At 42.0% G+C, this 16,849-nt stretch overlaps 1 protein-coding gene across 5 annotated transcripts in view; it reads left to right on the forward strand.

The window, feature by feature from the left end:
• Positions 1-16,849, forward strand: part of MC5R (melanocortin 5 receptor) — an 87,539-nt gene that overhangs the window by 53,117 nt on the left and 17,573 nt on the right. The gene's annotated exons all lie outside the window — the stretch shown is intronic.

The raw sequence follows: 16,849 nt of genomic DNA on the forward strand, positions 1-16,849 counted from the left end.
GGACAACATGGTGGCTCAGTCATATATATTCACATTGAAAACCCAATCATTATGATTTGCAGTAAGAATGGATATACCTTATAGTGGACTATGGTATAACATCTATTAAATCATGCAGTGTGGTTAACGTGAGTGGTTAATGAATTGGCACAGGACCGAAAAAGGCTAGAACTGAAAATAGAACTTCATGGAACACCTTTTTCGATCTAAGTGTGCGCCAAAATCAGTTTTGGAAAACTAGGTGTGCAGGAAAAGTGTGGGATTCCCAAGCAGTGCTCAAATTGTGCATCCAAAAGATAAAAATCTGTGAGTGTACAAAAAGCACCAATATTGTGGCACCGACACTTCATAAAAAAGGCACAACAGGCGCAGCAAGGCAAGAATAAAAAATAACTATGATAATAATGATCGTTTTCTGTCAGAAAGTCAATATTGAATGCCTCCACAGAGTCCTATGGTGCCCAAATCTTTTACATATCTGCTATTTTGGATTGTATATGAGAAAACCCTTGTTCTTAAAGGAAACCTACCACTTGAAGTGGCAGGTTTCTGATGGAAATACCGGGCACCAGCTCAGGGTGAGCTGGTGCCGGAGCTTATTTTTGTTAGTGTTTTAAACCGCAGTATCGCGGTTTAAAACACTTTTTAAACTTTATAGCCGGCGCAGGCAGGTACGCGCTCGGCGCTTACCATGCGCGCGGCTCTCCTTCACTTCCTATGTAGCCGCGCGCATGGTAAGCGCCGAGCGCGTACCTGCCTGCGCCGGCTATAAAGTTTAAAAAGTGTTTTAAACCTCGATACCGCGGTTTAAAACACTAACAAAAATCAGCTCCGGCACCAGCTCACCCTGAGCTGGTGCCTGGTATTTCCATCAGAAACCTGCCACTTCAAGTGGTAGGTTTCCTTTAAGATAGGCTGGAATCCCATGTATTGGACATTTATAGAATTTCCGGTTGTTTACACTTCCCTTTTGCCCAAGTTCCTTCTCTCTACCTTGGCTATTTTTGTGGCGATACGGAGTTCCTCTATGGAATGCTCCTTTATTACATCCACTCATTTAATGTCAGCTACTCTAATAATAGAAACTGAAAAAAATCTAAAACCATTATAAAGTGCATGAACTAGTATGAATGACTGCATCAGAATTTTACATTCCTTACAGAAAAATGCCCCAGTGTTAGGCTTCTGGGAATAAAAAGAACAGCAATGAATAGGAGGGAATCTGACATTGAAACCTATGTATAAATCACATACTGTATACAAAGGTATTCATATGATAATATAACTCTTACATGTCATTTTCTTTTCTCTCCATTGTATTTCAATGTAAAGCTATTGTGTTAGGTGAAAGCTAAGTATATTATATAGAACAGTATGCATGAGAAAGATTGACAACTGTATTTATGGCACAGTACAGTATATCCAGAGCAGTCCATTATAGCATACTAATGTTACAACATGACAGATAATACCATGGGGCTTATTTCTAGAAACACAACAGTTTGTGATATTATGAAGAGTAGAAAATGGAAGTTGTTAGTTTACCGCATACACCGATCCTTAGTCTGTAGATTGTTTGGAGTTGTGCATTAGTCTTTTTCATTATCTATTGACAACTTGGTTTATTGTATTGTGGCAGATAAAACTTACAAAATACAATGGAGAGGAATACTTAAATATGGAAACACACTCTTCTCCATTTATACAGCAACACAAAAAATGACATAAATGGAGACCTCGAGACATGATCCAAGGTAAAGCTGAAGCATATATAGGACAATGGACAGGCTTATATAAAAAAAATATGCTATATATGAGTACATTGTAGTATTGTCTAAAAGCAAAATGGTCTGTTTTATGAGAAGGTATTACAGCTGAGCATTGGAATAGACATATTGGATACTTATTCTAGATCCATTTGTATTTGATCACTATAGCAGGTGCCCATGTTTCAGTCAAATAAAACTCTAATCAATACGTTTGTTTTTTTTCCCTAAGGCAACATAATGACTCCAAACTGTATTTCCTGGTTAGAGTGACTCTCCCAATCTTTCCACCTCCCCTTAAGTCAAATCTGCGGGGGGTTTAAAAAGCTTAGCTCATTGGTGCTGCTGTTACCTGTGATAACATCCTTGTGCACTGTCTACATATTTGTTAAACTTGGAATGCACTACGTTTAGAGTAACTATACCATTAAATCACCGCTTTTCACTCAAATGGATAATTTAGGGTTCATCAAAGATGTCCTACATGATCATGATCAATGTACAGGGCACTAGTAATCATAGACAAGAAAATAGTAGCTCTATATTAGCAAACTTATATGTCCATAGTTTTAGTTTTAAGTGTAACTGTAACGTTACTTGACAAAAAATTGTTTTAGCACAGCTGGAGAGAGCTCTTGACAATGATTCCAACTATACTTGTATCATACTTCTGGCTTCTTCCTATCCTGAGATCCAGCCTAGTATATCTATTAGCCCTATCTGTAAAATCATCTCTGCTTCTCCTGAAGTGGGCGGGACTTCCTGCTTGTGGCATCAGCTAGGGGTACTGAGGGCATTCACAAGAACATACACAAACACAGCAGCCAATCACGATACAGAATCAATGTTACTGCTTGTACAGAGATCTAGTGCAGGGCAAGACAGGAAAGACACAGAGCTGACAGCACAGAGCATTGGATCTCTTCACCATAGTAAGAAATTATTATTTAGTAATCTAATACTCCACAAAGAAAAATATATTAAAACATGTCCACCCACCCCAGTCTCATCTCCAACTCAGAGGCAGGGAGAACAGCCAGGGGGACAAGGTAAAGCCCCTGCTAGCAGGCAAACAGCTGCAGATGAGAGTAAATTAGAGAATTGCTTATATTAGCTTAGTGCAAAGTTGTTATACTTTACAGTTGTTCTTTAACCAGCTGAAGGGTTCTGTGAGAGCCAAGCAAAATGCACTTTGGATAATAACTTGTCAAGGAAAGTTAGGGGCTTATTCAAATCCAGAATTGCAAATTCACATTCATCTCTGATCAGGGAAATTTAAATGTTTGTAATTATAGCTGTAAGCTGAGTTTAATGTGCTCTGATAACTCCTTCTTCAGTGCCCCCTGTAGTGGTTGCCATGTGGTGCAGAAATGTGTGTTCATCATTGCACACATGAAATCTGTGTTATATGGATACAAATAAAGATGTCTTCATTCTTACATTTCTTTTGGCTCGTTATATACCTGATATGGCATAAGATGATCAGGTTTAAAAGAGAACCTGATTTTTGCCATATTCTATTGAGAACTTCTGCTTTCTGCACTTACTTTGGCTGTTATTACAAATTTGTTCCTCTCCCATCAGCAGAAGGGGAACAGTGAGTCGCATCTGCAAGTTCTACATTGACCAAATATTATATAGACTTAAAAGTTGTTAAATTAATGTTGCAGGACAAATTATGGCCAGAAACATTGTTGCTTCTCATATATACACCCTTATAATTATTGAAAACTCAATTTAATACATGTTAATGGTCGTTTTGAGAACCATGGTAGAATCAGGGTAAACTAGGGTTTTCTTTTATGTAGTAAAAGTAGTACCACAATATATTGTAGTATACTATAATGGGAGTGACACATTTTGAGGATTTTCTGGAATTGTACCACAAGGGTATATTTGGTTTCTACCTTTACAGTTTCTTCAGTCCCCTTCAGATAAAAGGCACAGTCACAGAAATTTTTGTCACCATAGATTGAAAATACAGGCTGTTTCCTTTCAATTGCTTCCATATAAAGGTAGATTTTTTGATCAATTACTTTATGTCAAAGTAAAAGTCATTAAATTGCTTATGACATGACTTACAGTGAAGTTTCCTTCAGGGCATCTTGTCACCTTGTCAATGTCTTAGAAGCAATGTTGTTAACAATAGTGTGATTTCTTTTTTCATTAAAATCTTAACAGTGTTTTGACAGGTTCATGCTACCCTCAGATTCGTGTACAGTTGTTTGGAATTGGAAATGCCAGTGGAATATGATTAAGTAGCAATGCATTCATTCATATTGCTGAGGTTAATTCATGTGTTCATAGATGATGGATCAGCATCGTTTTATAAAAAGACATAAACCATATTGTATTCCTAAAATATGATTGAATTATTCAATAAATATAGTGTTGTTATCCATTGCATGTATAGAATTTGCAGTTGTGTAGGTCAATAGTCTTTCTTTACCATATGGAGTATAAAACTACCAGACGCTGTCAGCTCCTAAGGTGCTGCCTGTAACAAATGAGATTGTACAACATGATCATGTAATAAATGGGTTGTCTCAAAAGCGTTAGTCAAAAATTATGATTTATGTCCAATATTCATTGTACATTCATACAAGTCACTCTTAAGATGAGCTAAATTTCTGAACATTACTTGTGCTCTACGCCACTAAGTCTTAGTATCTTGCTGATGTTATCTTTCTGGCTTGATGAAGACCCCTCTTGATGAAGATCTTATTGCAGAAAACAGGGAATCCCGGCACTCTTTAAAACACATCCTTCTTTATTATTGCAGTAAAAAATTACATATCCATGTGGTAATTAAGTCAGATTATGCATTTCAAGCGCCCCTAGACATTACTTGGTTACCTTACTCGATATGTGCATGTTCAGAAAATACAATGGGGCAAATTTACTTACCCGGTCCATTCACGATCCAGCGCCGCGTTCTCTGTGGTGGATTCGGGTCCAGCCGGGATTCATTAAGGCAGTTCCTCCGACGTCCACCAGGTGCCACTTCTGCGCTGAAGTTCCCCCGGAACGCACTGGAGTACACGGAGCCGGGCTGAGTGAAGGTAAGTGCAAGCTTCGCGACACATTTTTTTTATAAAATGCAGCAGTTTTTCAGAATCCGTCGGGTTTTTGTTCGGTCACGCCCCCGATTTCCGTTGTGTGCATGCCAGCGCTGATGCGCTACAATCCGATTGTGTGCGCCAAAATCCCAGGGCAATTCAGGGGAAATCAGCGCAAATCGGAAATATTCGGGTAACACGTCAGGAAAACGCGAATCGGGCCCTTAGTAAATGACCCCCAATGTTTCTTGAAATTGGAATAACGTGTTCCTTACGCCTCTGCATATAGTAAGGTCTACCACCTATACCACCTATCAGGTATGAATTGTCGATGTAAATAAACTATGGTATCTAGATACAACAGCTTGGTTACCTTACTCGCTACGTGCATGTTAAGACTGTGACTGTGATAACTTGTTTATTATAGCTCTGCATATAGTAAGGTTTAACACCATCTATTAGGTATTGAATTGCCAAAGTGTATAAACTATAGTATTGTGATAAAATTACTTGGTCGACTTACCTGATGCACATATTCAGACAATGGGGCTCATTTACTTACCCGGTTCTGTTGCGATCCCGCGGTGCATTGTCTGACATGGATTCGAGTTCTGCCGGGATTCACTAAGGTTGTGCGCCCGACATCCAGCAGGTGTCGCTGCTGTGCCAAGGTTCGCCGGAGTTCAACTGCTTCTTCTCGGTGCATGTAAGTGCTTGATCTTGTGACACATTTTGTTTTTTTAAATTCCACGGTTTTTCCGAATCCGTCGGGTTGTCCGAAGGCCATGCCCCCCCTATTTTTGTCACATGAAAGAAGACGCGTTTGTGCCAAAATCCGATCGCGTGCGCCAAAATCCCGGAAATCCGGGAAACCTAATGAAAGTGCGGCCACAAAGCCCTTAGTAAATGATCCCCAATATGTTTTTTCTTGATAATTTGTTTATCACACTCCTGTACAGGGGCGTAACTTGAGGGGGTGCAGAGGTTGCGGTCGCACCAGGGCCCAAGAGGTTTAGGGGGCCCTTATGGTGTCACTTTTCCATATGAGAAGACTATTACTATAAACAATACATTATAGTCGGGGGCTCGGCACAAACTTTGCACTGGGACCCATCAGCCTTTAGTTACGCCACTGCTCCTGTATATAGTAAGATTCAACACCGCCCATTAGGATCTGAGTTGTCATGTATAAACTATAGTATAGCAATACAATTAATTAGTTGCCTTACTTGAGATGCATGTTTACAGATGATGCGGTTTGTCTTGAAGTAGAATTTGTGATCGCTTATTTGCATACATATGCCATATAAATAAAATAGAGAATTGTGTTTAAAGCGTTACCGTAAAGTTATAATGATTTTACCAAATTATTATATATGATTCCCCCTTTAAAAACAAACAGAATGATGCCTACTTTGTGCCACTCGCCCTTTTCTTTCCAAAGTTCTGGCATTTTCTGTTCTGAAAGTGTGTGACATAAATCTTTCTCACCAGAGGTGAAGTGGGCGGAGACTAATGTTTGTCTGTCTATACCAGTGGTGGCGAACCTATGGCACTGGTGCCAGAGATGGCACTCAGAGACTTCTCTATGGGCACGCGGGCTGTCTCCCAGGCACAGAGTTTACCAGACATGGCACTTTCCTGCAGTCTAAAGCAGACCAAGTAGTGCCCTGATATTTTAAAGTTAGCCATCCTGTGCTGCCTGGTCCTGTTCGAAGAGTGAGAAGGTGTTGACAGGGTCGGATTGGAGCTCAAAGATTCTGGTAGCAATACGTTTGTTACTGCCTAAATTGCTGTGTGTTTTGGGTCTCATTTTGGGCACTCAATCTCTAAAAGGTTCGCCATCACTGGTCTATACCCTCAAGCCGAGGCCAGTTAGCCTGCCCACAGATCCCATGATGCCTTGTGTTCGCTTTCTAAGTAATTTAGCAGTAAATCCATTTAGCTCCCACAAGTAAATCCACTACACACTGCACAGTGCTTATACAGGATGTATATGGTGACCAGCCTGGCAGCTTCCATCACATGGAGGAGCAGGGAACATGTAATAAGGGGTATAAATCATTAGTACGTGAAGTCTATAGCCTGTGCTGTGTGAGCACTGAGGGTTAATCTCCTACCTGCAGTGCTGATACCGCCGATGACAAGGTCGTGGAAGGCGAGTAGTATGAGGATAGAGTGACAGAGAAAGTTCTGTAAAATCCCAGATTGGGATCAGTGCCGATTCTGGCCATTTTGCTGCCTAAGGCTGCCCCCCGCCTACTTCTGTTCCATTGCCCCTCACCCTGTTCAGTAAAGACTGAAAACATTACTAACAATTAACATCCCCACAGGCATTCTCACTGACACTGTGTTATTGACTACAGGTTCTGAGAGTCATTAGTGGCATCTAGTATCTTATAGATGACAAGCTTTTCCATCAGGAAGAGGACTTTATTCCGGGTTCTCCAATCCATGATGTATCCAGGTGTCAGGCTCACCGGTGGGCCAGTCCGACCCTGGATACCACTTACAGGACTGTTTGATCTATACTGCCAGCAAAAACTCATTATTTTACATTGCTTTATCCATAAGCCCATTTTTTCTCTTGTCAGTGGTAGGTATACTTACCCATGCTCCCAATCTTTTATGAATAAGGGTGTGTGATAGTGGGTTTTTTTTGTTCATATTGTACTAGCAGTCACTGTCAAATACTATATTCTAGATCTTCACCTGCTGTTCTAAATACAAAAAAGTAAAGCCACCAAACACACATTTCAGTTCTTAAGGTATTGATTAGTTAAAGTAGATTTATTTTTTATGTGCTTACTAATAGCTAGAATAGGCTGAAATAAGTAAAAGCACTATACTACTATACATCAAAGACCGCTGCATCCAGCTATATAGGCTACGTCACATTTCATTCTGAAAGTATTCATAAATAAAATGGTTGCCATGGAAATACTGTGACTATAGGAGCATTTTATCAAACATTGAAATGCATCTTTTTGCATATTTTATGCAGTAGTTTGCAGTAATTTCTTCCATTTGCACATTCATTAGCATTTGATGGATTTTGTAAGGGGTGCACCTTGACACTAGAACAGTGTTTTACAAAATAAACAAAGTATATCATCATAAAACCTTCATTTTGAAAAAACATGAAGATCATAATTAGAGAACAGCTTAAAGATTATTACAAAATTTTCTGAAGCTTCCAACAGTCACCAACAGGAAGTGCACAAGTCTTTGCTTTGAATGACTTTAGCACATCTGCAGCCACAGGACATCACTAGTCTCTTACACTGCTCTGGTGTGATTTTGGGCCACTCTTTTTTTCCATAGCCTTCCGCAGTTCTGTGACTGTTGTGGATTTCTTGGCCATAACTTTGTCACCAAGGATTTTCCAGAGGTTTTCTACTGGGCTTAGATCTCCGGGCCTTTCAATGTTCCTGTTTCAAGGAACCGCTTTACCCGTTTTATTGTGTGACTGGGGATCATGTATTGTCCTGCATGAAAATTGCTGGCTGATTGATTGAAGAAAACAAGGAAGAAATCATGCTTTGTCGAAAAGTGTTCTGATACAAACATTCACTCAGCTAAAGTATGAAGCTGTAGAAAACAATCTCCAAACCAAGACACTTCCTCATCCACCTTTCACTAACTTCCTCACAGACTTTGGTTTCTTTGTTAGACTTTGTCGATGAACATAATGTTTCTCATCAGACCCAAATGAATTAAATTTTCTTTCATCACTAAAATTATCTGTGGACCACTTCTCCTTTGTCCACACAATATGCTTCTTGGCAAAGGTGAGTCTAGCCTTTTGATTCTTTCTGGTAATGAGAGAGTTGGTTATTGAAGAGTGAGCTTTCAGTCCAAATGCTCTTAAACATTGAGACACTTTATGACAAGACAGATCATTTCTCTGTTCAGTGCTGAACCAGTGAGCAATTCCAGCTGCAGTGTCGAAACGATTACCTATGGAGATTCTCCACATTATCCTGTACTCTCTTGCATTTGTCTTTTGAGGGTGACCAGCCTTCTTGGAGAGCTTGATGATTGTAAAAGTTACTAATGAGGAGAGATTCATCAGAGGAGCAATTACACAGAGAACACTCTCACCGATGCTTACAAATACATACAGAAAAAGTCAAATGCAACAGTTCCATCCTGTAAGAAGTCACTCTCACAGCTCCACCATAGTCAGGAATCGAAGACCCTTAGCCATCCTTCCATCAATAGTCCTCCCCTCACGAGGTCCACACTGTTATGAATCCTGAGTGGAAAAGGATGTACAATTCATATACGTGCAGTTCGCCCAGGCATAGGTATAAAAATTCTATTGGTATACTCTTAAGTTAGAAGAAGAAGTTAGCGGTCTTTAACATAAAGGTTGACACTGAGCTTGTAGGACGCCAGCAGTGTGGACCTTGTGTGGGGAGGATAAGGAATGGAGCATATGACTTTTTCTTTTTCTTGGGGAACATGAATGCATTTGTGATATTTTAAAAATGCAATATTCTAGAAATCACAGACTTGGAACAACCAGCTTCTATGGCCGATAGGGTTACCCCTTCATCTAAACAATCTGCTGCCGGAGGGATTTCTGCAAAGTCCGTGCTAAGTGCAGAGGACAGTTAGGCTGACAGTTAATAAGGGTTTGTCAGTTAATTAAAGAAATTAGCACCAGGTGCTAGATTATAACCAATATCAGGTATCTGATTATAACCAATACCAGGTATCTGAAACTGTTCTCTAGCTTTGATCCTTTTTCTTGACATTTATTATTTCCATTATTATTCTGTGCTTTAGAAAACACATACATCTATTTATACAATGGATTTGAAGATAAGAGATAACTTTTTATTTTTTCGCAGGCATATTCAGGCTTATTTTTTTGTGGTTACAGTTGCATTTTCAAAATGGCACCATTTGTAGTGTAAAGATAATGGTTAAAATCTCTAAACTCTTTCTTACCCTCACTGAGCAGAGTCTAACATGAGAGAGAGTGGGGGCAGCTAAAAAAGCCCCATAAAGCATTTTGTTCTGGCCTAAATGTCTGATTGCTAAATGTAGTTTACCGCCACCTATAGCATACGGTACATAAAAGTCCTACATACAGTAAACCCCAGGTTAGTGATAAGTAGCTCCTCAGCTCAAGGCTGATCTTACCTCTGATATAAAGAAAGGGGCCTGCAAAAAGAAGGAAGGAAGCCGTGCTGGAAATGTTCAAGCACTTGGTCTGGTTCCAAGGTATAAAAACGGTTAAAGCACAAAAAATCATAAAAGAGTACATCCACACTGGCAGGCAAGTCAAATCCAAAATACTTTCATTTAATCCATATTTGTTAAAAAAGTGACATCACTTATAAAGAGAGGAGTATGCGGTAAACTGTAAACTACATACTCCTCTCTTTTTAAGAGATGTCACTTTTTAACGAACATGGATTAAATAAAAGTTTTTTGGATTTTACTTGCCTGCCGGTGCGGATGTACTCTTATTATCATTTTTTTGTGCTTTAACTATAAAAAAGGGGATTGTTCTTATCCATTTTTCATACCAAACTGAGACCAGAGACATCTATTTCTATTAAATATCTTTCCTGTCAGAGCAGTATGATTGAGGATATATGGCTTTGTTGTATCACTATGGTCGCTCTACAGATGGTAATCACTAACAGAAATGTCCTTTGCATCCCTCTATGGCTGCTTTCTGTCAAGATGGCGCCAAGCTTCTTATCACTGAGCATATTAGACTTTCATGACAGTAGGAAAGCCTTTTAGAAGAGACCAGCTCACAACACTGTATATCCCTACATTGTAAATCCCTACAGGTTAGATGCTTAAAAAGTGATCTCTAGTGATCATGTCTAATAAAAACAGCCTTACTAGACTGATAATGTGATATAACAGCAGGTGAAGTCACGGACTGTATTTGGATATTGTAATGTACATCTTAAAAGGTTTTAATTAGCAAAGTTATTAATTTATCATCAATGAAAACAAGTATTTGTGGTACAACCCCTTAAATCAAAGATTTTTTTTTTTCAAAACCATAAAAAAATTATGTTTACCATAAAACATGTTAAAGAGTCTTTTTTGGTGTCACACTCCTTTAAACTGTTAGGGAAAGATGCAATAGGGTCATTAGGACAACGAAGTGTTGGGATTGGAAAGAGGTGATGTAGTACAAGGGACGAGCATTGAAAGAGACTAACTAGGGACTATATTTACAGCTTTGAGAGAAAAAAGAGACTGATTTGTGGCAGGTTTGAGCAAGGGAAAACAATGGCGTTTATTGAGTTAAAGATAGGCAAAGAAGAAATTGGTCATGTGACACTGCTCGCCCACCAAACTACAATAGCAAAGATTAAACATTGTACTGGGGGAGCACACAAAACTGGGGGTGGGTGGAAACAGTATAGAGTATACATACTTTAATAAAATGGTTGTTATGGTTTTGCAATTTCTGAAATAATGATTAAAATAACATTTTTCTTTAACAAAAGATGAGCCTGGATTCTGCATCTGGAAAGATTTTGGTAGGCGAGTTTGAGTAATCAAGATTAAAGTGAATCCATGCAGCAATAATGGTGTTTGAGGTTTCCATGGTCAGGAAAAAGTGGATTCTAATCACATTGTGAGACTGAAAGTGATTGCATATGAAGAGAACAAGAAAAATTGAATAAAAAATAACTCCAATACAGCGGACATGCTGTGTCAGAGTTATGGCAGGATCCTAGTCTAATATGGAAATGTTAGAGTAAGGTTTGTTAGTGGGTGTTAGTATAATTCTACTGTTGAACTGTTAAAAATGTGGTTAATGTCAGGCTCCTAATCCTGCCCCCGGGCTCATAATTAGAGATGAGCGAGCACTAAAATGCTCGGGTGCCCGTTATTCGAGACAAACTTTTCCCGATGCTCGAGTGCTCGTCTCGAATAACAAACCCCATTGAAGTCAATGGGAGACTCAAGCATTTTTCAAGGGGACCAAGGGTCTGCACAGGGAAGCTTGGCCAAACACCTGGAAACCTCAGAAAATTATGGAAAAACCACGGAAATGGACAGGAAACAGCAGGGGCAGCATGCATGGGTGCCTCTGAGGCTGCTTAATCGCACCATTATGCCAAAATTATGGGCAACAGCATGGCGATGACAATGTGACCGAATGCGGCTAGATAGCATCAGTACCAGAAATTGACCCTGACACTATAGAAGACGGCATGCAGAGGCAGCGGCAGCAGCGGCAGGCTAGAGAGTGGCATGGCGACATACCCCAAATGGACTCAGGCTTCAAACCAATTTAAAAAATTCCCTTTGGCGAGGATAACGTGTAGCACTGTATGTATCAGTATTTTGCCAGGTTAAGGCGGCAGAGAGGAACCAAAGGAGGTGAGCAAGAAGCGCTGAAGACGACATGTGGAGGCTACTATAGAGACAATTAAATTTGGATAGTGCCTGTATGTGGCAGTCCAAAAAAGTTTTCAAACCAGAGGAGCAGGTAGGTGGTCCTCCAGAAAAATTAAATAAATTAAATGCCTGTATGTGGCAGTCCAAAAAAGTTTTCAAACTAGAGGACCGGGTGGGTGGCCCTCCAGAAAAATTAAATACATAGAGTACCTGTATGTGGCACTCCCAAAAATAGTTGAAAACAGAGGACCGGGTAGGTGGCACTCCAGAAAAATTAAATACTACAGTACTATAGCTAGAGCCAGTTGGCCCTGGCAAAAAATAGCCAGTTTCCTCTGCTTTAGTGTACAAAGAGGAGGAGAAGAAGGAAAATGAGGGGGAGGAGTGCATACATTATTCCGGTTGAGCTTCTTTCACCTGGTGGAGAATGGAAATCCTGAGAAATCCAGGCTTTAATCATCTTGATAAGCGTCAGCCTGTCAGTGCTGTCAGTTGACAGGCGTGTACCCTTATCAGTGATGATGTCACCAGCTGCACTGAAAACCCGCTCAGACAACACGCTAGTGGCAGGGCAGGCAAGGACCTCCAAGGCGTACAGCGCCAGTTCGTGCCACATGTCCAGCTTTGAAACCCAGTAGTTGTAGGGAGCTGTGTAATCATTTAGGACGATGGTATGGTCAGCTACGTACTCCCTCACCATCTTTCTGTAAAAATCAGCCCTGCTCTGCCAAGACTGGGGACAGGTGACAGTGTCTTGCTGGGGTGACATAAAACTGGAAAAGGCCTTGTAAAGCGTATCCCTTCCAGTGCTGGACAAGCTGCCTGCTCGCCTACTCTCCCTCGCTACTTGTCCCGCAGAAGTACGCCCTTTGCCGCTAGCGCTGTCAGAAGGGAAATACTGTTTCAGCTTGTGCACCAGGGCCTGCTGGTATTCATGCATTCTCACACTCCTTTCCTCTCTTGTGATGAGCGCAAAGCTTCCGACTTCATGCTGACCAGAGAGTTTTTCAACAGGCCAGACAGCGGGATGGTGAGGCTGATGATGGCGGCATCGCCACTGACCATCTGTGTTGACTCCTCAAAGTTACTCAACACCTGACAGATATCAGACATCCACGTCCACTCCTCATTGTAGACTTGAGGAAGCTGACTAACCTGACTACCAGTTCTGGTGGAAGTTGACATCTGGCAGTCTACAATCGCTCTGCGCTGCTGGTAAACTCTGGATAACATGGTTAATGTTGAATTCCACCTCGTGGGCACATCGCACAACAGTCGGTGAGCGGGCAGTTGGAGGCGGCGCTGCGCTGCCCTGAGAGTGGCAGCATCTGTGCTGGACTTCCTGAAATGCGCTCAGATGCAGCGCACCTTCGTGAGCAAATCAGACAGATTGGGGTATGTCTTGAGGAGCTGCTGAACTATGAGATTTAACACATGGGCCAGGCATGGAACATGTGTCAGTCTGCCGAGTTGCAGAGCCGCCACCAGGTTACGGCCGTTGTCACACACAACCATGCCTGGCTTCAGGTTCACTGGTGCCAGCCACAGATCAGTCTGCGCCGTGATGCTCTGTAATAGCTCTTGGGTGGTGTGCCTTTTATCGCCTAGGCTCAGCAGTTTGAGCACCGCCTGCTGTCGCTTAGCGACAGCACTGCTACTGTGCCTAGAGCTACCGACTGATGGCGCCATGCCCACGGATGGTAATTCGGAGGAGGAGGTGGAGGAGGGGTGGGAGGAGGAGGAGGCATAGTAGGCCTGAAAGACCTGGACCGAGGTAGGCCCCGCAATCCTCGGCGTCGGCAGTATATGACCAGCCCCAGGGTCAGACTCTGTCTCAGCCTCCACCAAGTTAACCCAATGTGCCGTCAGCGACATATAGTGGCCCTGCCCGACAGCACTCGTCCACGTGTCCGTGGTCAGGTGGACCTTGTCAGAAACGGCGTTGGCCAGGGCACGGATGATGTTGTCTGACACGTGCTGGTGCAGGGCTGGGACAGCACATCGGGAAAAGTAGTGGCGGGACCTGGGGGGTAGTGGATGGGGACCAAATACCGAGGGGCGGCCGCCGCCATGAGGTTGCGAGAGGCCTCGGTCTCTACCAGCCTATAGGGCAGCATCACCAGGCTGAGTAATTCGGAGATGTGGACGTTGAGGGTTTGGGCGTGTGGGTGGGTTGCACTGTATTCCCTCTTGCGCTCCAGCGTCTGGGGTATAGAGAGCTGGACGCTGCGCATGGAGACATTGGTGGATGCTGTGGAGGATTGTGAAGGCGAAGGTGTGGTTTTCGCATGGGAGGTGTTTGGGCCGGGGTCCTGGGCAGGGGGCTGACTAGCAGAGGCAGCAGATGACACAGGGGAAGGAGCAGTGGTGTGCCCAGCCGGAGGTGAACAGCCTTGGTTCCATTGAGTGGGGTGTTTAGCATTCATATGCCTGCGCATACTGGTTTTGGTTAAGCTTGTAGTGGTGAAACCCCTGCTGATCCTGGTGTGGAACAGGTTTCACACCACAGTCCGTTGGTCATCCGGTGTTTCTTTAAAGAACCTCCAGACTTCCGAAAATCTAGCCCTCGCCACGGGAGCTTCACTCCCTGGATATCGGGAAAGTGCTCAGCAGCAACCGGACAAGTGGTTTGTGACTCTGGGAAGGGTCCAGAAAACAGTTCCTCAGAGTATGCCGGTTAAAATGCCAAATTTTCCTGGGAGGGGGCAGACTGGGGGGAAGGAGGCTTAGGTGGAGGAGCTGGAGGAGTGCTGATTTCGGTGACATGGGTGGACTGTGTGGAAGACTGACTGGTGGACAAATGGCTAGAAGCATTGTCCGCAATCCATGACATTACCTGTTCGCACTGTTCTGGCCTCAACAGTGCTCTACCACGAGTCCCAGTAACTTGAGACATGAACCTAGGGAGTGTAGCTCTGCGGTGTTCCCCTGCTCCCTCATCAGCAGGTGGTGTTTTTTTTTTTTAACAAAACGATCAGAAGAAATCACAAAGCAACCACAGAAGATGATGATGATTGCTATGGCTAGTTTCTAACCTACACTGACAGCACACAACAGGATTTTGTGCTGTGTCTGTGATGACTTTCAGTTTTGAAAAAAAAAAAAAACCCGCAGACTGTGCCTAATTCAATCAAACCCCTAATAAATTGTCCCACTTAGGTGTTTGAGATGGATATGTGTGTCACTAAGAGCTAAATAGAACGTTCGCAAGTCTCACAATATGGTACTAGCTGCACTACTAGTGCCAGCAAGGCCAGCCACAAGCAAATAAAAAAAAATATGTATATAACGCTATTGTAGCCCTAAGAAAGCCGGTTGGGTTCTTGTATGGCTAGTTTCTAACCTACACTGACAGCACACAACTGGATTTTGTGCTGTGCCTGTGATGAGGACCTTTAGTTTTGAAAAAAAAATAAAAGTAAAAAAAAAAAAAATCGGCAGACTGTGCCTAATTCAATTAAACCCCTAATAAATTGTTCCACTTAGGTGTTTGAGATGGATATGTGTGTCACTAAGAGCTCAATAGAACGTTCGCAAGTCTCCCTGCAAATTCGTCACAATATGGTACTAGCTGCACTACTAGTGCCAGCAAGCCCTGCCACAAGCAAAGAAAAAAACAATATTCTAGCCCTAACAAGGGCTGTTGGGTTCTTGTAGACTCACTCCTGCCTAAAAATAAGCTAATATAACACCCTAACGCTATCCCTGCAGCAGCAGCTGCTCTCTCCCTAACGGCATCCAGACAGAGAGGATGATGCGAGCAGCGTGGGCAGGGGCTAATCTATTCCAGGGTTACTTGATCAGGCCAGCCAACCACTGCTATCGACGTATAAGTGTACCACGTCATAATGGGTGGAGTGCAGAGTCTCCTGGCTTGTGATTGGCTCTGTTTCTGGCCACCAAAAATCAAAACAGCAGGAGATGCCATTTTCTCGAGCTGGCGAAATATTCGTCCGAGCAACGAGCATTTTCGAGTACACTAATGCTCGAACGAGCATCAAGCTCGGACGAGTGTGTTCGCTCATCTCTACTCATAATCTATTTGAAATATCACATACACAGATAAGCAACATCCAAGTGGTTTAGGGGGGGGGGGTACATAAGAATGGCCTATTTAAAGCCCAGACCTTAATCCAATTCAGTATCTATGGTCAGACTTGAAGTTTTATGTGCACCAGAATAATCCAATAAAATCTAATGCAGTTAAATTCCACATTGTAAGGTAGCAAAACACGATAAATGCCAAGTGGGTCGTATACTTTCTCAAGTCACTACAGGATTTGGTTAACTATTACAATGCCCATTTTTAAAAATCTGACGTGTCACTATATGTGGTTATAACTTTGGAATGCTTTAACATATCCAGTTGATTTTGAGATTGTTTTCTTTTGACACTTTGTGTTAGCTGTACAATTTTGGTGATATGTTTTGCTTTTAATTTATGTAAAAAATGCATATTTGGCAAACATTCTGAAAAAATTCTCTATTATTTAAATTTTTTATACTTTTCCGACACATAATGCCACATTAACTTTTACCAAATGCCTGATTTATGTTGACTTGTTTTTTTAAGCATTCTCTCATTTCTGTAGGATGTTATGAGGCTTAGAACCCAACATGCGATTTTTCACA

The sequence above is a fragment of the Engystomops pustulosus genome, chromosome 5 (genome assembly GCF_040894005.1).
Source record: "Engystomops pustulosus chromosome 5, aEngPut4.maternal, whole genome shotgun sequence".
NCBI lineage: Eukaryota > Metazoa > Chordata > Amphibia > Anura > Leptodactylidae > Engystomops > Engystomops pustulosus.